At 42.6% G+C, this 23090-nt stretch overlaps 1 protein-coding gene and 1 long non-coding RNA gene across 6 annotated transcripts in view; one reads left to right on the top strand and one right to left on the bottom strand.

The window, feature by feature from the left end:
• LCLAT1 (lysocardiolipin acyltransferase 1) overlaps positions 1–19027 on the bottom strand; it is a 115296-nt gene extending 96269 nt beyond the window's left edge. Inside the window, exons 1-3 of one of the 5 annotated variants that reach the window (XM_040550700.1) lie at positions 18754–19027; positions 16501–16622; positions 4280–4385 (exon numbers count right to left, since the gene is read on the bottom strand). The gene's annotated coding sequence lies outside the window, so the exon portion shown is untranslated. The other 4 variants (XM_040550699.1, XM_040550703.1, XM_040550698.1 and 1 more) reach the window with 4 other exon arrangements.
• Positions 1488–6940, top strand: LOC121066906. The gene is made up of 2 exons (XR_005818015.1): positions 1488–4405; positions 6387–6940. It is a non-coding gene; the product is annotated as an uncharacterized LOC121066906 (long non-coding RNA).
• Positions 19028–23090: the final 4063 nt, after the last annotated feature.

Consider the following 23090-nt stretch of genomic DNA (forward strand, 5'->3'; position numbering starts at 1 on the left):
ACACTTTGTTACTTTCAATGGTTAGAAATAGATGAGTCTGCAAAACATTTCCTGTAAATCAGACTGACACACAAATATTTTTTCTAAGGAAACTACAGTGCAAAGCCTATCCATCTCCTGGAGACAGCACAAAATGCAGTAAGACTGATCCTCTTTTTAAAACAGTCTATCCTAAACTACAGAAAGACCAAATATACCCAGAACATTACATTTCATCTTCCCAGAGATTGTACAGTTATTTAAGAGAGATTAAACCATATCAAGCACCCCCTATCCACACGTGAAATGCACATCAGTTCCCAGAACACTGTTTCCACTACCTGTCAATGAATAAGTAGTTTACTGTCAATATACCATTTTTACTTGTTGTAAGGACAAACGTATTGACCTTGGCAAGAGACCCTGAAACAAATACCCCTAAAACTGTTTTATATTTATGGGAAATTACTAGTCAAATTGACAGATTTACTGGTGTTTTCACACTGAAGAGGGAAGACCAGAAGAAAGGTACCGTCTATGCAGGGCACTAATAGGAAATGATTCACCAGTCTTACCAGACTCTACACAATCACTCGATAACCTTGGCATCCACGTGTTACCTCACACTTCCTGAAATTTTCTACTCAAGGGAAAAAGGCTTTCCACTAGCTCAGAATTAAAAAAATATTACTTAATCCCAGTAGAGACCCAATAGGTAATTTTTTCTTCTATTTGTTTCGCTCTTTGAGAAATCTTACATAGGTTTCCATGGCTTTGTTAAAGAACCTTGTGATGACTTCCCTAGAGCACACGGCCCCAAACTCTGGCTGGTATACTATCTAAAAAATTTACGTGGCAGAGCTATGAACAAGTTCCAAGTTCTGACTATAGATGGAATGCAGAAAACCAGTTTTCAGTCTGGCTCACTTTGAAAAGTTAACTTTCATAGATCTGCATGTGCTCATTACTATCTCCTGGTTCACCAGGAGAGTTAAATGTTATTTTCTTATTAACGAGCACAAAACACACATCTGCTCTTCACTGAGCTGAATGCTCGAGAAATTTTCAACTATACAATATGAATTCTGGGTAACAGTCCTGGTTATGAGAAAAATCATTTAGTGAAATCTACAACTTCAGCTTACTAACAGAAAGCAGTACTCACACCCTGCCGAAGGAGGTACGAGACGACCAATGAAAACTTCAGTAATCTCCAAAACAATGCTTGCACAGAAGTCTGGAAGAACAGCATTTTACTTTGTTCTGATGTAACCTGGCTTCTTGCTGAGCAGAATTTACAGTTTCTTTCTGAACAGCTACCTTTCAAATTTCAGAAGCACAGCATGAAGTGCTTTCAGTGGTATGTATTACAAAAAGGCTAGTATCAAGACTATTTGAGGCAATCTATAAATTTTTGATGGAAATAAGTTGTAAAAACACTTCAAAAGCATTAATCAGCTTGAAAACATTTATTTATTTATGCATACATTTTTCTCAATACGTTAAATCACATTAGGAGAACATCTTTTAAAATATGGCTCAAGCTAATTTTAAGCATGGTTGGAAAAATTTGGCCTACGCTGATTAAAATCTGTACTTAAATGAAAGGAAAATTTAACCACAGAAAATATGCTTAGTTTGGAAAAACAAGCATATCACTGCCAAAGTGCTGTCCTAAGTTTAGACTGCTGCCTAACGTTATAATTAGGAGAAACTAAAATGAATTTCTAAATGTTTCAAGATGAAACAGCCATTGGGTAATTTGCAAGATATATGATTATCTTCTGAATTCAAACACAGTGCTAATACTCAATCTGAACAAATGCAGACTGTTGCTTGTGTGGAGATTGGGGAAATCAATGTTAAAATCCATAGTAACACTAGGTAAGAGTAAACGCAATGAAACCTAAGAGCAAAATTACCAAGTGATGTGGAATTAATTACTCAGACATAAAGAATATTATTTGAGGAAGAAAACAGTTTAGAATCTACCGTTTACCACTTCTGTCTCTCCAAGAGCTGACCAAACTGAAAAAAAAAGGCTTCTCAGTGCTTTTACCACTGTTAAAACCGCTTTAGTGGCCATATTAAGTGGTTCACGCAAGTTCTCACATGCAGGACAGTAATATTTTCACCTTCAAACACCAGAGAAGGTCTTCCTAATGGACTTGAAAGGTCATAAGGCACATTTTCTTTAACTTCCCAAATAACATTTGTATCTGGGTTGAATCATTATCACACCAAACAAGCAAAAAGTAAGAGAAAAAAATACCACACAATAACCCCAGGTCTGTATGTTCATTTCATGTACAACCACAATAAAATCCAGTTACCATGAACAGTTGGCTAAATCTTCACCTGAGACAACTAACAAGGTTTCATGAAATCAAACTCGATTCCTATTTTAAAATCATGATGATGTGGGCTTGTCAGAACCAGCACTACCTGTTATTGTTTCTCTTCAGTTCAGCAAGAGAAATGATGTGCTTGGTTTTACTTCTTGTTTCATTTCTTGTACCTTGATACCCACAAGGACATAAATGGCAGGTTTATACCAAAGGATGATCAAAAAACTTGCAAGTCACAGAAGTTTTAGTATTACAGAGAAAGTCTTGGAAAAGACTGTGTCAAAGCAGCAAGATGAAAAAACAGTTTTGTTTCAGGGAATCCCCAGAAAAGAATAAGCCCATTATCAGATTAAACGCAAATTCATTTTCTCAGACTTATGAAAGGACAGTGTATTAACCAAGTCGAGCAATTACTTTTGTATTGACCGGTAAAGCCTCCCTCCATAAGCAGACATATGAGAAAAAGCCCTAAAAAAAAGAAGAAATATTTTGTCTAGGTTTAAAGAAGTCTACTAACATTGTTCTCTACCATCTCATCCTATCCTGCAATAGCAACAAGGGCCTTTATAAAGCACAGCTGTCTTTCAGGAGTCATAAACTTTTTGTCCAAGTCAACAAAAAGTTACATAAACCAAAGTGCAAGCCTTTCCACACACTCAGAAAGGATCTGTTTCAAAAAGTCAACTCTCTAAAGGTTCCATTTTCCACTCTCCTAGCTCTAAGAGCTGACCAAACATTGCACAATGTAAACAAGCCAGCTAGTTCCCAGTCCGTAGCTAATAAAACATTAAACCAGATTATGTAACTCAATATCGGACACAGGAATCTTGTCTGCCTGTTCTCAGCACCACAACCTGAAGAAACAAGTGAACAAGGGACAACCTTGAAAAAGACTGTCAGTGGAGAACAGGAGTAAGAAATATGGAAAGAAGAAATGGACAGGCATCAATAGAAGTACCTGCTGGAGAAGCAGAGGCTCTGCAGGAACAGATGAAACACATGACAGCCCGTCACTTGAGCAAACAGAGGACGGATTTGTTGAATCAAGTAACCTTAACACTGCTAAAATCCCCACTGAAGCTCTCTATTCTAAGTATTAAAAAACACTACAAAATCTGATGAGCCAACCAACATTTCAGCGGTGTTCATTTTAAGACATACTTTGACTTTCCTACTTTTTAATCCTAGTTTCCCCATTTTGTAACAAAGAAAAGCAAATAGACTGTCTGTTGTTTTTTTTTTTTCATGTTACTGCAAAATAAGCTTGTGCTTGATAAAGACTAAATCATTGCCAGGGTAAATACTACTGAAAAGTCTAAGTGTCCAAAAGCAGAGATTAGGCGTTGTCTTTAAAAGAAGAAACGTCTCCTATGTAGATGCTTAGCAATCAATAATCAAAATATGCAACCCATTATGTAAGCACACCCCACTTAATAAACTAGGTTAAGTATGGCTTACAAATAATTACATCCAAGAATGGTATCACGATGAATACGCATAAGAACCAAAGCGAGGCTGCACACGTAGTTTAACTCTAGCATTTATTTCTGGTACCCAGCTTTCTACAGCCAGTTAAGTTCTCAGCAGTTTGGCTGTCACAAGTTACAGACCTTGTTCTGACCCCCCTCCTGCACTTCTTGCACATGGGACATTTGGGTCAAAGTTTAGTTTTGCTACAGAGTAAATCTAGCCGAGATAGCAGCATGCACGGCATCACCAATGGGAGAAGTGACAAGAGGCACGGCGACTAGGGAAAACCACAGGAGGATGGTTGGAAAAAAAATGAAACAAATCTACACAGAACTTTACTGTAATCTTCTACAGAAGTCTACACTGACTCTGCTTTCTTAAGAAGAACAGATGCTAAGGATGAGAGTATAACAACAATCATGCGATTGTCTCTTTAGATATAATAGAATTAAAGGTACTGAAGCCAAGGTTTCGTGACGTACACTTTTCACACAACGTGTTCCCAGACGATCTCAGGCACTCCCCTGCGGCGTGTCCCCGCCCGGCATCTCCGCGGCTCGCAGCCCTCCTACAACGCTCCGGCCATGCCTGGGGAGGAAGGGAAGCAGGTAAGGCCGGGCCCCACCGAACGAGCCCCGTGGCTGCAGCCTCGCCGCCCACGGCCACCGCAACCCACCCGAAAGAGCCCCCGGGGCCCGGCCTCACCTGAGGGGAGGCGGCGCCGCGCCGGGAGCAGCCCCTCCCGCTCACAGGGCCGCCGGTGCGCGGATCGCGACGGACCGCATCAGCGCCCAGCGCCGCTATGGCCGCCGCCATCTTGGCGCTGCCAGCAGCGACCTCCGACCCCCCCCCCCCCGATCTCTTCCGGTCGCGGCTGTCAAGCCGTTGCCATGGCGCCGCTCCCGCGCCCGGCCTCCCTTAAAGGGGCAGCGGGCGGTGTCCTGCAGGCCCCAAAGCTTCTCTGCCTGCCTGCATATAGCGAAGCATATGCAGTTTTCAGCCACATTTTGCAACAGTTTGATCAAAATGACAGGAATTCGCATTGCACAACCTCTCCTCTGCCCTCCTTCCTACCCCTGCCAGGCCTTTCCTCCCCAAAACAGGACTGCCAATGGCCGTTGGGTGACACGGCCTTCTGGTTCAGGGCTGTGAGGAACTCAATAATAACAATTATAACAATAATAACAATAATAACAATAATAATAATAAAATCATCTTAAGTCCGTTATCAGCTATAAAGTGCGACAGCTAATCAGCCTAAGAGTGCTGTGTTACGGGCAAAATACCCTACTGCTGCTAGCAGCGGGTTTTCTCATAAAATTGTCAGGCAGGCAGGAAAGAAAGCAGCAGCAAACAGCCATGGAATGATTTCCAGTGCTGTTAGGGCAGGCCTGGGGGTGGTTAGTCCGAATTCTCTCTGAAACTGGCAATATTTTCAGCTTTATTGCACTGAACTTTACAGCTGCGTGTTGTTGACTCAGTTAACCCTTTTATACTCTTTCCACGTACATGTTTTTACAAGGTGAACGCATCTGGTGAAACCCTCAACCCAAGAAAGAAAACTCCAGGAGGTTTAAAGTGAAGTGTTATACTTTTTTAAAACCGAGCCAAGCCCGTGTCCTGCTCAATGGAGCTGCTGGATTAGGGCCAAAGTGATCTGGGTTCTCTTTCTGACCCCTTAACCATTTCCTGTGCGTGGCAAACACATCCCTTGGCAAATCTGTAAAGTTCAAGTACCACGGAAAAACCTGACCCCATAACCATTTTAAGATATATTGCCCCATAGCCACTCCACTGGTGGGATCCCTGTTTTCTGCTGTAGGTAATATTGAGGCCAACATCAGCTCTTTGGAAGCATCTATCATCATCATTCATTGAGAGTGCATTGCCTTAATAAGTACCCTTGTGGAGCTGAAAATCATTCATCAATTTGGTCAATATTGGAAGTAAAAAATTAGTGAATGAACATTCCAGGAATCTCATCCTAAAAATGTTGGAAATTCCATTGTCATACCTTTTTTGTAAAGCTAAAGATTTAAATTGATACAATACTCAACTGAATTCTCAGAGTACTTTAAACCCATGTCCAAAAGCATCTCCTTCAAACCACCTACAGTTTCAAAAGATTCCTCAACCCTTCATCTTCTTACTATTGCGTTGGGCCAGGGCTTCCCCTCACTGCTAGAGACTGTCATTAACCAGTTTTTCAGCCTCTCAGATGAATAGGATGGTCTTTCTACTGGATATCACCATATTGTCCCTCCAGAAAGGTTCTGTCAAAAAGGTCAGACAGTCAAAAGACCAAATGAAGTACCTCTATACCAATGCACACAGCATGAATACCAAACAGGAGGAGCTGGTAGCCACTGCCCAGCTAGAAAACTGTGACATGATTGCTGTCACAGAACCTTAGTGGGATGAAAAACAAACAAACAAACAAAGAAACAAAACCATGGGGGGGGGGGGGGGGGGGGGATTGATTGAATGGAGCTGTCTTTGAAGAACAGCAATGCATAGGTTGAGAGCTTACATGTAAAAATTAAGAGACCAAGCCGACACAGGAAACTTAATGGTTGGTGTCTTCTACAGGCCACCCGATCAAGGAGGGGATATTGATGAAGAGCTACTTTTTCAGCTACAGGAAGCATCATGCTTGAAGGCCCTGATCTTGCTAGGTGGCTTCAACCACCCTGACACCTAATGGAAAAGCAACACAGCAAACTGCAAGCAATCCAGGAGACTACTAGAATGCATCGAGGATAGCTTCCTAGCAGAGGTGATAGAAAGCCCAACCAGAGGAGACACGCTGCTGGACCTGTTGCTCACCAATGCTGAAAAACTTATCAGAGGGATCAAGACTGGAGATACCCTGGGCTTTGGTGAACATGCTCTGGTAGAATTCTCAGTCTCGATGGATTCAGGATGGGCAGAATATAAAGGCAAGACACTAAATCTCAGAAAGGCAAACTATTGGCTGTTTAGGGTACTAGTGCGAGGGATCCCTTGGGAAAGTACCCTCAGAGATAAAGGAGTGAATGAGAGATGAGAGATATGTAAAGACATTTTCTTAGGACACAATAGCTCGTGGTAACGACACTTTGTTTTTGCTGGGAATGCTGTCAGGAGATACTAATTAAAGTTTGATAAGAAAATGTGAAACGCTATATGGCTTTGCGTATTACATCACCAATGCCTGGCTATACAAACTTCCAGTTACGACATTTTACTTATAACTGGAGAAAATAAGTTGTTAAGAAAGATTAAAACATGTAATGGTGTTTCTGATTTCCTTAAAGACCCCAAAGCAATTTTGTACATTTTGTAGAGGCATCATTTTGTCTATCACATAGTTATGTATCCTACTGTGAAGAAGAACATGACAGCTTTTCAACCATTCAGCATGGCACAGTACTAGAAAATACATAGAATTGCGTTTTCAGTCACAACTACCCAAGCAAAGCATGCAAGCCCTCGAACCGCTGTGAGATGAGTTAACATAGCCATTTTGTCAGAATGCAAGAAGTCTACTCAAAAACTATACATGCAGTCGTATTACCCCTGCAGTTTTTATGAAAGTGGAAAGTACAATTTCTACAGCCAAAGACAACAGTGAGGGGAAGAAAAGAATGTTCAGTATTTAGTGAAAAGGAAGAATCTGGCTGACTGGAAGTGTATGTACATTTCAAAAGGCATTGTTAAAACAATATTAGGTAATGGCTTTACCTCCACAAAAATAATGCCATTTGAAGTGGTGTTTGAGCTTTTGACATATTTGAAAGAAAAGAAAATAAAAAAAAAAAAAAAGAAAGAAAGAAAAAAGAAAAAGAAATCTTGGATTTAATTTAGTCCCAAAACAACTGTGGGGAGAACTGGAAGGAGGGAGGCCTGAATTCCGCCAGATTTGCTCCCTGTATCCCTCAGCCTACCTCCTTCCCTACTGCATTAATCTTATCACCTCCCCACACCACGATCAACAACCACACAAGGCAAGAAGTGGTAGATACAGGTTGGCCAGTGTGTACCAGCTGCCAAGAACAATAATAATGTTTTCTCACTGGGGGCATGAATTTAATTCTCTCACCTCTGGCATGCTGTCAGTATTAACAGATCTTGTAGGAATGTAATTGTTTCTGAGACTGCTACCCTTCCACCAAATCGGACAGAAATTCGTCAGATGTGTTCAAAAGCTATTAGAGAGGAACTTGCAGCCAGACTAAAAGTCACTGTGGCTGTGTAAGGAATACTTGTGTGGAAAAACAAACTTGGGAGAAAAAAAAAAAGAGATGACTGGGGGCAAGGGTGGGGGGGGGGGGGGTGAATTAATGAGAACTCTCTGAAAAGGATTGGAATTAAAAATGATTCATACTTTTTAGTTGTGCTAGCACCTGAGAAGTAGAAAGTGAAAACGGAAGTGAGGCAAGCTACTGTCCATCCACTGCTAGGACTTTGAAATGTATAGATGAAGAGGTAAGAATTTAAGATATCAGTAACACATGAGAAGAGCATTTTTTGGCTGTAACCAGCGTAGGCTTTACAAAAGGTTTTCAGTGATATGATTTGCAGAGTGCTCCTTTAATTAGTCGTGTGATGGCACAGCTCACCAGGAATTACGAGTAGTACCATGAAGCTCCTAATGAGCCACTAAAAGAGTGATGACAGAGAGGAGGGGAAACTTGAAACCGGCTTCACTAATAGCAGTGCACCTAAAACATTTTGCTTTTTAATCACTATCGCTTAGTTCTGTGTTTTACTTGCAGACAAAGCTCCCTTGGGGCCTCTACCTGAGCCTAGTAGAATGACCACTTAAAAAAAAAAAAAAAAAAAAAGAGAGAGATAAGCAATGTGGAGAATATCTTTAAGGAGCTAGTAATGCCTCCAAAAAAAAAAAAAAAAAGCGAAAAGTAAACTCATGTTTTCCTGTTCTTTGCAAAAGCCTCTGTCACTTTAATGTGAAGACTCTCTAACAGCTCATGGTGCATATGGTTATGCTTGCATCAAAATATTTTCAGAATGTGACCCACAAGCACCTTATGGATCTGCTGAGGGTCTGGGTCTACTCTTCACATGGCTATTTGCACCTCCTAAATAAGCTCAGAATGTGTTAAATGCTTTCCTAATTGTCCTTTGCAATGTAAGCAACTGCAGAATTAGCCTCAGAGTTGTTATAAAGTAGTAAATTGAAGGAGTGGGAAGAAGAGGAAGAGGAAAGGATTGTGTCACAGGAAGGAAAAGATGAGAAGGGATCATAAATGCAACAGGTGAGAGGTTGAGAGATGCTCTCCCCAAAGACTTCCAACCTAGAGAGCAGCTTAGATGCCACCATCAAAACCTCTATGCGCTCTATCCTGAAACCCTTTAGGATAGCTCAGAACTAATTCCTGTGCTCTGCCCTAACACACTTTGTCATTCATTTGCCAAAACTACAGTACTCCATATCCATCTGGATTTTTCCTCTCTCTTGAGTTTTCTATGCAAATTTCACTGCCTATGAGAAGAGATGCGTTACTTGATATCTGGGACATTCACCTGCTTGCTTTCATTTTCCTACTTTTCTAGAGGGTTCAAGATAAGGATTTGACAAGTCAACATAAGGACGTTCATTTCTCCATCTTCTTACAAAGGAAAACAGATATCAGAGCCAACATACCCTCTTAGATAGTGAAATTCATTAGCTGCTCATAACATGCCTAAGCTGCACTTGTTAAATTTTTCAGAAATGGCAGAAGTGGGGACAGGGCCCTAATTCAAAGGGAATCAGCACAGCAGTGAACATCAAAACAGGGAAGGCAGTGACAGCATGGAAAGATTGCACTGATTTAAGCTGGTATAATATTTCTGGTGCCAGCAAGGTAGGTGTATATCTCTGGAAACAGACTAAACTTGTTCTTCTGCACAGTCCCATGAACAGCAAACAATAAATGCCACTGTTTACTGCCTTATAAATATAGTAACTGGTACAGATGACATAGGGAATTTAGCTGATTTGAAAAACACTAGGAGTTTAGTGTGTTAGCTATCAAATTCAAAAGGCATCTGCAGGTATAACCACGAAAGATAATTCAATAAATTACTGGTGTTTTAAAAAAAAAAATCCCCAAAGCCTGTGAGAAGATGAATTTAATTCAGAAATATTTATTTGACTTATTGGCTGTTTGGTTCACAGGAGACTCCCCCACAAGGGCAATAAAAAACAAGACTGCCTTTTTTGAATTACAAGGATTTTACACTGCGGTCCTTTCCAGTCTTTTTAAACATACCCCTCTCTTGTTTCAAATACTAAGAAATTCCATTCATCACGTCTCAGAAATTTCAGAGATGAAAATGATCTACTAAGTCCCATGCACCATCTCCTAAGCAGTGCAGAATTGCTCCTTGCAGTGAATTAGTATTTTTAATATTTTGTCCATCAAGTTTAGAAGGTCATGTTATCAAAGTGTTTTAAATCGCATTTCATGTTTGTATAAACAAATACACAGTTGGTGTATTTTGGTGTGGTATTACAGATGTGCCACAGAAGGAGGCAAGAAGAAGCCAGGATAAATGGCAGGTGCCAGTATCAGGGTGGTTTGTTTTGTTGTTAATATGATTGGTGCTGCATGCAATGGGCTTTCAACTCTTCCTCTGTGGAGAACAGTCACTCTAATGTCAGTCATTAGCAATTTGCTGTTGGTCAGTTGGGAACAGCATGCTTTCTACAAATTGCTTCCATTAGTCACCAATTCTGGTCAAAATAATTGGCTAGGAGGGAGAACAAGTCCCTGTGAAACAGGAGTTAACAGGATGGCAGAATGTACATTATTCTAAAATATATACTTAACATTTTTTGGATGCCAAAAGGTAGCGGAATTAGATCAGATCTCTTTTACACTGGGGTCAGGCTAGAGCTGCACCACTAACATCCAGTAGAGCCATTTGAAAAAACAAGGCTAAAGTACATGAGATCACAGTCTGGCAGCAATACAGAAGTACATTTGCTTGTCTCTGAAATGCAGTCACCTCTGGCTTGAAACATGGCAGCTGTTTAACATAAAACGGTGAGTGTGTTGACCAGTATGCCTCCGAAAAGGATGAAGAGGGAGAGGAAGAAGAGCATGGAAGAGTCTCACCAGTCCACAACCTTTGGTCACCAGCCTGTTTAGTAGAAGCTCCTATGACAACAACATGGTGTTGTCAGTTCAAGTACCTGGTGTTTTGACAGCCTTTTGTATCACTGAAAATAAGTGTTTTGGCATGACAGAAAAAAAAAATGGAACAAAAAAATGTAACTATGTACTAAACAGAAAAACACTGTGGCAGAGAAAACAGGTCAGAGTCAGCAGCACATCAACATTCGGTAAAGTAATTCTCAACAGGGTCTTCAGCCTTCCCACCATACAAAAGGAGCTTTGAGATCATACTGGTCATACTGGAGCCTGTGAAAACATATATTGGAACTCAAATGCAGACATGTTCATCAGCAGTGCAGAAAGAAAAGCAGCAACCTTTGAATCCAGATCTGCCTGTCTCTGAACCAACATGTAGGAGACTAGACAGTTGTCCCTCTCTTAGGCTCAGTAGGATCCTATCCTATCTCAGACTCAGTAGGATCTGAGAGAGAGACTGGGAAAACAAAGGTGAGTTACTGCTGTCCCCAGAGGAGGCAGCAGCACCTGAACAGTGGATGGGGTCAGAGCAAGAACAGAAGAGCCAGACTTGCATAAGCCATTTTTCAACATTACACAATGGAGAACAGTAATAACACTAATGAACTTTTATAATGCATTCCTATGGAGATTTAAAGTGCTTCGAAAAGGTAAGTAAATATTATGTCGCAAAGTGACAGATGGAGAATCCAGAGCAATGAGGAAATAATCGACTTCCTTGTAGCTCTGTGGAGAGTCAGAAGCGTGATGGAATGCAGAGTTAAGGTCTGCAGGGCTCTTGGAGGGCACAGGTCTGCTGGAAAGAAGAAAAACTGGCAGGTTAGGAAGAAGTTTTCCCTAAATATGGAAACAAATTAGAACAGAGAAGCGCATTTTTCAAAATGGGAAAAGATGTTTGGTGAAAACAACAATGAAGCATTTTGGGTTCCCAAGATTTTATTACCTTTCTCTAATGCGAGCCAAAGGATCCTATCCAAGTTTCCAGAGATTCCTCACGGGAAAAGCAAAGGCCTAGTAAAAAACGTAGCAATTGCACGGTAAAAACAACAACAATAACAAAAAGATGCCTTTTGTTTAACCACCTGGACAGATCCAGCATGATGCAAACAAAATGTGGGATAACAAGCTGTGAGAGGCAGCTCACATCTACAGGGGCTTGCCAGGCCGAGGCAGTAAAGCGAGACAGTGAGGTGGGGAGTGAGGAAGGACAGTACTGCCAGTAGCACGCTCCTGCCCACAGTCTTCATAGCTCATAGCTTTTTCATAGGTTCATAGATCAGATTATGTTGTCCACTACTCGCCCTGCAATGCAGAAATTGAGCTTTCATCAAAAACTCAGCTCTTCCTTCTCCTGGATGAGAAGCTCATCTGTGAAATGAGAGCTCAGCTGTGCAGCCATGGGCAATGTACAGATCTGCAGGAATAGCTTTGCGTTGTCTGTGTTAGCTTAGATGCAAGTGACTTATGGAGAAATATATGTCCTGTCATATGAAACGCAGTAATTAATCTGCATCTGATCTGCATTTCTCTGGCTGCAACATTTAGCAACCATTCATGATTGTGGCATGATAACAGGTCGGTGACCAGCCAGGTGTTACTCCCATTTCTTGTTGGAGAGGTTGAGAGCACAGGACTACTCCTTTTTCCCACTTCCCACTCCAATCATCCTGTTTGTTTTTGGGGGGGGCAGAGCAAAGCCAACACTCGGGTGCTGTATTTGGGCCTCCTCACAGTTATAATCTTTCCAGAGTAGTATTGCTGCCAGGGAGAGACCCCAGTAATGTCCCTGGGGTATAGGAGGCACTGCTGGGGTAGTGGAACGGTGAGCACTTACAGGACACATCTAGATCATCCTCCCTGGCTCCTGCCTCTGACAGGCTTATCCACAGACTTGGAGGCAAGCAAGGTGGAAAAGACTCGGCCAGCTTTGTTAGAGAGGTCATATATCTGGCTATCAGAAGGAATTCTACAATTCTGTGAACTTGATACTGAAGATATGAAACCCAGCACTGCTTCAAGCAGCTCTTCTCATCTGCTCTAACTTGTGGGGGACAGGATCTGGCATTCTGGGTGAGAGCAACCACAGCAACAGAGGCCGGCGTGGAGGGGATTGAGCTGGCTGCAGGAAAAGCATGTGGCTTTCCAAACATCTTGCAGTCCGAAGCAAAATCAGCAGTTCTGACATGCTGTGAGCAATAAGCAATGAGTTTTGTCAGCATGTCTAGAGGAAATGATAATTCTCAGAGTGTGAATGATGAAACGTTAACCAAGGTGGAGGCTTCGAATAGTATTGTGGTTAGGAAAGCTTTTGTGCAGCACTTTGGAAGAGCTGACACTAAGACAAAGAGCCCTAACTAAGGCATTAAGGTCTTCCTGGTTTCTCAAGCTACCCCAGTGGTGGTTTCTCCTGCTCCCTGCTTCAGGTGGTACAGCGTTTCCGCAGGAAGGGAGATTTGCACTGCTGTAACCATCACCTGAGTCTATCCTGTCTCCATGGACTTTCATCACCTACCACTCAGCACTGTCATTCAGTCCTCTGAGACACACAGGTCTTGGGTCAAGTCAATTTACTACTAAAAATGCATTGCAAGATTGATTATCCATCTTTCCCATTCTTTTCACTGATGGGCAGCTCTGATTGCTCTGGTCTTTTCAGCTTAAGATAAAGCTTAATGAATTCAGTGGGAGGGTTTTTGTTTGTTTGTTTGTTTTTTAATAGGTTACTGTGGCCTTGATAAAGCCCAGAGCTTAAATATTTTGCAAATCTGTCCCTTACTTCCAGGGTCAAAAAGTTTACTTGTCTCCTTTGCTCAGAGAACATTAAAACTATACACTGTAAAACATGTGAAATGCTTCCAGTCACTCCAGTGATGGGTACCACCAAAGTGCATTAGAAGAAAACAAGTGAGAACAACTGGAATCAGAGAAAATGATACAATTATTCATAGTAATAATACTAATTTAATAATGTCACCATTGTAGAGGTCTGTTGAAAAAATAACCTAAAGAGTTACCCTAGTGTGTGTGACAGAGGACATATGTGTATATTAGTGCATTAGTGCATCAGATTACATACTTACTTTTTCCTGATGCATCCTATGAGACATGGATCTTTGATCTTTCTCTCCAACCACCCATTCTGAGGTTGTTTTAAGAAAAATGTCAGTCCCATTATTTAATGCTGGAGAGAAGGAAAGAAGGAAAGAAGAAGGAAAGAAGGAAGGAAGGAAGGAAGGAAGGAAGGAAGGAAGGAAGGAAGGAAGGAAGGAAGGAAGGAAGGAAAGAAAAAAGCCCTGATGTTCTGCTGTGGCTAGTGTTACCCTCAGGCATTTCTGGTGTGCTTCTGTTATAAATTAATTTTATATGTGGCCAGGAAGCACAACATCTTATTGCATCATGTAAGAAAGTACCATATTTCTTCCCTGTTGCTCGTTTCCAATCTATATAACCATCTGGTGGCAGAGTTCTGTTGCACATTGCAGTTTCACGCCTGGGCCTCATCTTGAAAGAATAAGATCTAATGGCATTTTACTTTTCTCCCTTTTTAAGTGTGTCTTTTTATTGTGCTTCCCTCTTTCAAACATGACAATGATTTTCTTTTCTACCAAAAACTGCTTTTACCACTTCCACCACTGGGAAAATTTAGTTCGAGTAGAGATAAAAATTAAACCCTGCTGCTTTCCAGGAGTATCCTAGCACCATCCATTTCCACCAAGGGCTGGCCCATGTTTTATCATCTCCAATTTTTGAGGCACACTTAGCAAAAAAAGTACAAAATACTACACAAGGAAAAGTAGTAAAAGGCCAAACACTCCAGTTTGTATTAGTGATACAGAGAATATGAAGGCTCATCTGCAGTATGATGAACATGGGTTCTCTCCCACTTGTTGTTCATTTCTCTTCCCGTATCTCCTGACCAAGCCAACATCTGCTTCACCACTCCTACGATTTTCACAATGGCAACTCTAAAACATGTCTACTAAGCATTAGGGGAAAGGCAGAGGGCCATTTGCACAGCATAAAAACAGACTTTCATTGGTCCTACTAAGCCAAGGTCCATGCTGTGTAGTCTTTAGCACTATCTACTGGCACAGTGCCTGTCAACTCAATGCTCCCCCCTGTTGCCCCCAGTCCCTGCATACATGGACTGCATACATGGCTCTGCAGTAACAGAATTGGATCATTTCTGCCATGCTTTTCTCTCACAGTAAAAGGCCATGACCTGCCCATTTCTGTCACCATGCCTTGCATCCTGTGAGGGTCTCCTTGTCACCTGGTTAATTTGGGAACTGAGACATGGATAAGACAGGCTGTGTTTACTAGTGGTCAGAATAGTTCCTCTTAGATAAGCCTCACACTCATAACAGAAGCAGGGAAATTTGAGAAAATGCATCTGATGTAATTAGTGTGACCTTTCTGTCAGGTGATTAAGAGCAGAGAAAATATTTGGATTTAATATACCCCCCCCTTAGTCCCTCTTGATAAAGGATGATAAAAAGATGGATTTTCACAACTTACGTGCATTCCCAGACCTTTACTAGGCATGAAGGAGCACAGTCATAAAGCCATGCAAAACCAGCAATGGCAATATATATCTATATACTGAGTAAAAGACCCTTTCTTTTGGGATTTGTTGGCAAGGGTCCACCTGCCTCTCTTCCCTCCCTCTGGTGAAAATACCCTAGGCAAACCCCATAGCTCTGGAAACCATGCCCAAAATTTAATATACCCCCTTTGGTCCCGCTTGATAAAGGATGATACAAAGATGGATTTCCACCACTTACGTGGATTCTTTGCCACATTCAGCTAAGCTCAAACCTAAGCATTACTCTTAGGGATGAAGATGTGGAGTTAGAAATTATTGGGAAGGTGTGAGTGGAAAATGCTGAGTTTGAAGGGTTTGGATATTTTTCAGGTTTTTCACATTAGTCTGTTGCCTAACTAACCTACACTTTGTGCCCATCCTAAACCTAGAAACCTATTCAGAAAACCTAAGAGAATCCTTCCAAGATACTTGCAAACTACCTTTCCCAGAAGAAAAGGGAGGTGCTTTCTCCTTTCCTTAAGTCCTCCACTAAAATAATATAACACCTTGACTCCAGAGCACGAAGGAGCAGGATCATAGTCAGGACCAAGGAAGGAGACTACATGGAAAAGACAGAGATAGACTGGAGATACAGTCCAAATAGTAGCAGAGGAAACAGGAATTGTCCATGGGCAGCTCTCCAGGCACATTTGCTCATCTTTCCCTCCCCTACACAGCACTGATGACCAAGGAGAGCTGTGTAGACTAGCCAGTGTTACAGCAGAGCTGTGAAGAGCATTGCTCAATGTTTGGATAATACAGCCAACCACTCTCCTGGCTGCCCAACGCCTCTTGTGAAGTGAGCAGAGGTGAGAGAGGCTGTCCGGGCAGTTTGAGTGAGAAGCAGGGCTCATCTTTCCCAGCAGTATTGAAACATTTCCTTTTAGCTCTGTTCTTTTCTCTCTCTCTCCTCCCACCCTCCACCCCCCCCCCCTTTTTTTTTTTTTCCAGAAGGCACCCATCCAAACGGCCCTACATGCTGCCTGTGCAGTGTAGTTGTTTCCTGTTGAGTAGCTGTCAGCTCACAGCAGGGGATCTCAGTGGTGGTAGTTGCAGTGATCTCTCTTTTGAAGGGTTTGCATAATGCCCCGGGAACTCCTGGAATGAAAAAAGAGTTATGTAAATAGGAGATATTCCTGCGGTCATTACACACTGCAGGAAGATCCTGAATCACACTGATCCTATGAATTTCCTTCATTCATCTCAGCTGATGTCAACAGTCCAAAGAATTTTAAGCACTTGGACCATACAGAATATATAAATACCTGTATTCTGGCTAGCTGCAAAAATTGAATAGTAAGTATGGCTCCCTGGTGAATGAACAGGATATCACAGACTTATTTTGTCTTCCAAATGGGTCAGAGTTGAATTTCCACGTTTATTTTCTCTCAGTAGGTTAGGTTTTTACTTGGAGTTATAGTTCTTAGACTCATCATCGTAACAGAAACACCTCCAGATTTTCTGAAGATGTTTGAAATTATTTTTTACCAACTGCAGTTTGTTTTCTCTTTCTAATGAACCACTTCATTTTTATATATACAGTTCAGGCTTATGCACTCAGCCCGTGTTCTACATATGTAGAACCAGTAACCTTGAATCAATATGTATCTTTTCATGACAATTCTAAGGGGAATTAAGATTAATTAACCTTTAGAGACAATAATGGCCTTTCCTGTGGTATTCCTATTTGAGTACACGTTATCTTAATTAATGACATTATATTCCTTGCTTCAGATACCAGTGAGTCTTACTTCTGTGCCTGGCAAGATCATGGAAAAGATCTTCCTGGAAGCAATGTCAAGGCACATGCAAGACGAGGAGGTGATTTGAGACAGCCAGCACAGCTTCACCAAGGGCAAATTGTGCCTGACCAATCTGGTGGCCTTCTAAGATGGAGTGACTGCATCATAGTTGACAAGGGAAGACCAACCCATGTCACCTATCTGGACTTCTGTAAGGCCTTTGACAAGGTTCCACGTGATATCTTGATCTCCAAATCGGAGAGAGATGGATTTGATGGGTGGACCATTCAGTGGATAAGGAGTTGGCTTGAAGGTCACAGCCAGAAAGTGGTGGTCAATGGCTCTATGTCCAGGTGGAGGCCGGTGACAAGTGGTGTCCTTCAGGGGTCTGTCTTGGGACTAGTATTATTTAATAGCTTTATCGACAACATAGGCAATCAGATTGAGTGCACCCTCAGCCAGTTCGCTGGTGATACGAAGCTGAGTGGTGCAGTTGATACAAGAGAAGGAAGGGATGCCATCAAAGGGACCTGGACAAGCTTGAAAAGTGGGCCCATGTGAACCTAATGAGGTTCAACAAGTCAAAGTGCAAGGTACTGTGCCTGGGCCAGGGCAATCCCAGACATGAGTACACTGGGAGAAGAACTCATTGAGAGCAGCCCTGCAGAGAAAGACTTGGGGGTTCTGGTGGACAAAAAGCTTGGCATGAACCAGCAGTGAGCACTTGCAGCCCTGAAGGCCAACTGCGTCCTGGGCTGCATCAACAGAGGAGTGGGCAGTATGTCAAGGAGGTGACTGTCCCCCTCTACTCTGCCCTCGTGAGGCCCCGCTTGGAGTGCTGCATCCAGGTCTGGATCCCCTAACACAAGAAGGATGTGGATCTGTTAGAGCAGGTCCCAAGGAGGGCCACAAAGGAGATCAGAAGGCTGGAGTACCTCACCTATGAAGAAAGACTGAGGGAGCTGGGGATGTTCAGCCTGAAGAAGAGAAGGCTCCAGGGAGACCTCACTGCAGCTTTTCAGTTCTTTAAAGAGTGCTTATAAAAAAGGTGGAGAACAACTTTTTGCTAGGACAGATAATGACAGGACAAGGGGGAATGGTTTTAAACTAAAAGAGGGGAGAATTAGATTAGATGTTAGGAGGAAATTCTTCACTCAGAGGGTGGTGAGGCACTGGCACAGGTTGCCCAGAAAAGCTGTGGATGCCCCATCCCTGGAGGTGTTCATGGTCAGGTTGGATGAGGCCCTGGGCAGCCTGATCTGGTGGGTGGCATACCTTGTCACCTGTTCACATATTTCAGTAGCAGTGTGTTCAAGTATAAGCATCTCTGTATCCACATTAGATAAAAATTAACCCAGTCATTGCAAATTTGATATATTTCTGTGTTTCTTAGTGAAATGAGCTGATTGCCCCAAGCCCTTGCTGGTTAGCAGGACTAAGAGCAACAATCAGAAGTTCTGTCATCTCATCCAAAATCACATACTCACCATCAGAGCAGGTGGTCTCTCCAACTGTCTCATTTTGCAACAAACTGCTCATTTAGCTTTTGTATCGTGAAACAGAAGGTAAGACATCTGAAGCACCTCAGCTCCAAAATGGGTTACACTCAGAACCTTCCAGGATCTGACCCAATTTTGTCAGAGGAGATGTAGGTGTGGTGCTCAGCAGCCGGGTGAATCCCAGTGGAGGCCTGCAGGATTTCTGCTAGATGCTTTGTTGAGCACAACACAAAGGGATCAGCATCTCAGGTCTGCTCTGATCACTACAGAAAGGAAAACAAAGTTCTAAATTAAAAAAAAAAAAATCCTATCAAGGTTAATCTTTCAAAAGCTGTAGTTCAGCTGAATGCCCTCTTCCTTGGTATTAATTACGAAGACTCACTCTGTAATCCGTAAGTGAAAAATGAGTGAAATGTAAGCTCACTGCAGTTGCATTTAATATTTTGCTTGCTAACAGGGCATCTAATCCACCATGGGCAGAATTCATCGAGCCTCAGGGACTTCCTAAAACACGCAATCCCTTTAAATGAGCAGTGATCTTCTCTGCTGAATCTTCAATCTCGTGAACTAATAAGTGATGCTAAAGGCTCATTTGCTTTAGGAGCTCCCAAGGGGGAAGGGACCAGCATCATAGCCAACTCCAAGCGCAGCAGCAAGCATGGCTCTGAGATGAGCATGTACAAAGAAATAGATTCCAGGCAGTTTTATTTTTGTGGCAGAGAGCACTTCTTCCTTGGCATGCTAGCACTATCCTGAAATTTGTGAGCTGTGTGGACACTGGCATAAAAAGACCCCACTAACAGTCTTAAGCAGTGAGATCAATAGTAATTTCCACAAACTCTGCTCTTTCGCATCTCTCTTTCATATCCCCATGGGATAAGCAGCTGGATGCAGGGCTGACATTCTGCAGATGCTGGGATTGGGGTCTGTTCCAGGAGCAGCAGTGGTGGTGGCAGAAGGAAGCAGCACAGGGGAAAAGCAACTGAAATTCATTACTTGGAGAGGTCACGGGGGTCAGTGACAGAGACACTGAATGGATTTTTCCAGTCATTTTGAGCTGAGATTTGCACTCCGTAATCTGAATGCTTTTATCTATTTCTGAAAATAGACAGGAATTTTTTCCACAGGCTGCTCCAATCTGGCCATGGAGATGCAGGGAAGGATTACAGGGATAAATTCAGGTTTTGTTAAGCAAGCATAGCTTTTCCAAACCAAACATAGACAGCTCCCTTGCAGTATAAACACACATACAATAGTTCTTCTCTAGGAATGAGACAGCCCCCTGCAAAACAGATGCAAATGATAGCTGCCATGCACTGCCCTGGGGTCCTTAACTCCTGTTTTGCATGCTGTTTGTGTCTCTAGGCCAGCTGTGCTAGAGCCAGTGAGATCATTCCAAGGCTGCGGAGACTGATCTAGATTTGTTTCCCTGCTGAACGGATGAGTACAAGTTTACTCAGTGATTATTTTCTGTTTCACTCACATTTTGCTGCAGTTAAGCTTCCTCTTTTGCTTAGTCATGTCCTCTTTTGGCGGAGGCTTCTTTGAAAAGAGGGCTGATTCTAGAAATTAAGACAGAAACCATTGGGCGGGTGTAATATAGCCGTTTCAGGGACGAGGAGTTGATAAGAAGCCAGCTTTATTTACTAAGCCTTTTCTATCTATCTGGAGCAGACTATAGGATGTTTTTGGCTGGTTTTGGTGTTCCTTAAGGGCTTTGACCTAGAAACTCGAGCATGTACTTGGCTGTGTGTATGCCAATACCTTGGGGTAAAATACTGTGGAATAACACAACCTGCAACCTCACAGAATCAGCTGTTCTCACAAGGTTTTACCATTTTCTTGGTGTCCCTCTGTCCCACCAGCCCCATGGCTCACCTGCCCACCCTCCCTGGGTCGTGCAGTCACTCAGGCCTGGCTCCTTCCAAGTGCCAGCAGTGAACCAGCCATGCTTTTCCCCTACCTGCATTTTAGCACCCTCACTTTATACACACAAAAAAAAAGTTTTTATAAACTATAGACAGTTAGGTACTAAGACATAACCCTGCTCTTTCTGTCTGCAGGCTGGGAAGACTTCATGGTGCCTTTTTTTTTTTTTTTTATTAATGACTGTAATATCTTTGTGGTGGGGAGGTACGGACCTGGATGGAAAGCAGTGCATATGGATGGGCTCATCTCCAGAGCAGGGTCTGCATCAATGCAAGCAAGGCTTGGAAAACCATGCCATGAGCTGCTAAAGTATTCTGACAGCTCTGAAAGATGGTGATGAGGAGAGACTGTCCCCTGGGAGTCTCCTCAACTGGAGGTTCAGAGGGGGGAAAAGGTCTCCTAGGAGGCAGCCAAATCCACTGAGCTTCAGATGTTTGACAACAATGAAGTTTTTAGATCAGCCCTGGTCAGACTGGAGCTTTAAACATCACCATCTCCTGGGCAATGAAAAAGTCTAACAACAAAGCCTAAGTAAGCGTTCAAAGGAATTTGCTTGTGGGCTGAGATGTTTTTGCAGAAGACCCAGGATTTTAACCCCAATGCCAAGGATTTTAACATGGTGCTTGGCTCAGAGAAATCTGCACTTGCTCCTAATGGTCCCAACAAGTAGAGTGCTGTGTGTACCCACAGCAATGTTGGATGGGCTCTGTGCTATCAAAACTCCAGCTGGCTTTTCTGCTTCTCTCCCTGCCTTCCCCACTAAACAAATAATGTCAGACTCCTGTTTAGCCTTGTCTATTCTGGGATCTCTGACAGTCCTACTGATATTCACAGTTATACATGTTTACACTGATAGGAGACTGGCCCATATTGTGCAGAGATAATAACAGTACAATTTGATATTCATGAGGTGCTGATGATCTCCAAATATAGAAATGGAGTAATTATTGCTGCCATTACAGGCTGGATTTCAAAAAGCAGATAAATGGAGAAATGGATATGCTGTTTATTGCAGCTTCAACAGTAACAACAGGAGAGCTGTCTCACTTGATTAGGCAAGGGCCAGACTGCAGAAGACAGAGCTCAGGGCAGAGGGATGAAAGGCTAGGATACCCTATCAATAGAATGGAAAAGCACAGAAAATCTGAAAATGCACCTGATGTCAAGCTCACCCCATTGCACATCACTATACAAGACACTGATAAAGCAGGTTGACAGTACCATGAAAACCTATTGTGTAGCCGACTGGAAAAAACATTGCAGACTTTTCTACCAACCCCCCTTAAGGAAAGACAAAGCCTTTGGCTACTGTAATCAATGCATGTCTGCAGCTGGAGCAGCCTGCCAGGCTGTGATGAGAGCATGCTGAACGCCAATCCCAACCATTTGCACCCACAGGCAGTGACCCTTGGCCTCTCTCCATGTGTACAAACCACAGTCACAACACTTGTGCAGTTGCCTATAGGATGAGCAGGGTGTGCAGCAGCCCTGCACACTAGTCACTGAATGTGCACTTTCCATAGCAGGGGATATGATATCATCTCATAACTCAAAGCCAAAATCTCTATTTCTGGATAAGGTGACACAGAGTTCTTTTTTTTTTTTTTTTTTCCATAAGGTCTTAGGAGAAAATGGCCCTAGGATCTTCTCCCTGGCATAAGCCAAGGAGGCCTTATATCTCAAAACTATCACATCACGAACCAGCTGCATCATGTCCAGTAACAAAAGGTCAGTGTTCTACAGACAGTCATGATAGATAATGGCAGGGGAAAACACACAAGCAAACAAACATGGTTCCCTTAGTCTGTGTTTTTTAGATTAATTTTATGGACCTTTAGCTCTTACTGAAGACAACAAAAATAATGGGTACTCAGGGCTTCTCATAAACAGGCTGCTGGTTGACTACAGACTCCTTACACACAGGGATAAGCACTTAGCTTCAGGCTTGCAGGTTGAAACCATTGAATGATTTTCCAACAGAATCTCTCCTTTGTCAAATTTTGTGTGGTTGTGTATCTGAGAGTATATGTGTTTGGGGTCGTGTCCTTATCCCAGTCTCGGAAGGGTGCTAAGCAGTATTAGTTACCTAATGACTGGGAAGATGTCCGTCTGTCTAGAAGAGTGGCCTTTGGAGTTCCCATGCAGCAGTGATACCCACAGAGCTGAACAACTGTGTTCTTTGGACCACCAAAGTCATCCAGGATATAAAGCTATTTTGTGCAGCCATTCCCTCATGTCCCTCTGAGGAATCCCACCCCTTGCTCCTGCTTTCACAACAGGCAAAGCCAGATCTGCTTTGACTTTGACCTTTACCACTGCTGTGCTTAAGAAAGCACTCACCATCTTCTCTTGCTAGAGGGAAAAAAAAAAACAGCACATGGACAATAGCCAGCCTG

This window comes from Cygnus olor, chromosome 3 (genome assembly GCF_009769625.2).
Source record: "Cygnus olor isolate bCygOlo1 chromosome 3, bCygOlo1.pri.v2, whole genome shotgun sequence".
In the NCBI taxonomy this organism is placed as follows: domain Eukaryota; kingdom Metazoa; phylum Chordata; class Aves; order Anseriformes; family Anatidae; genus Cygnus; species Cygnus olor.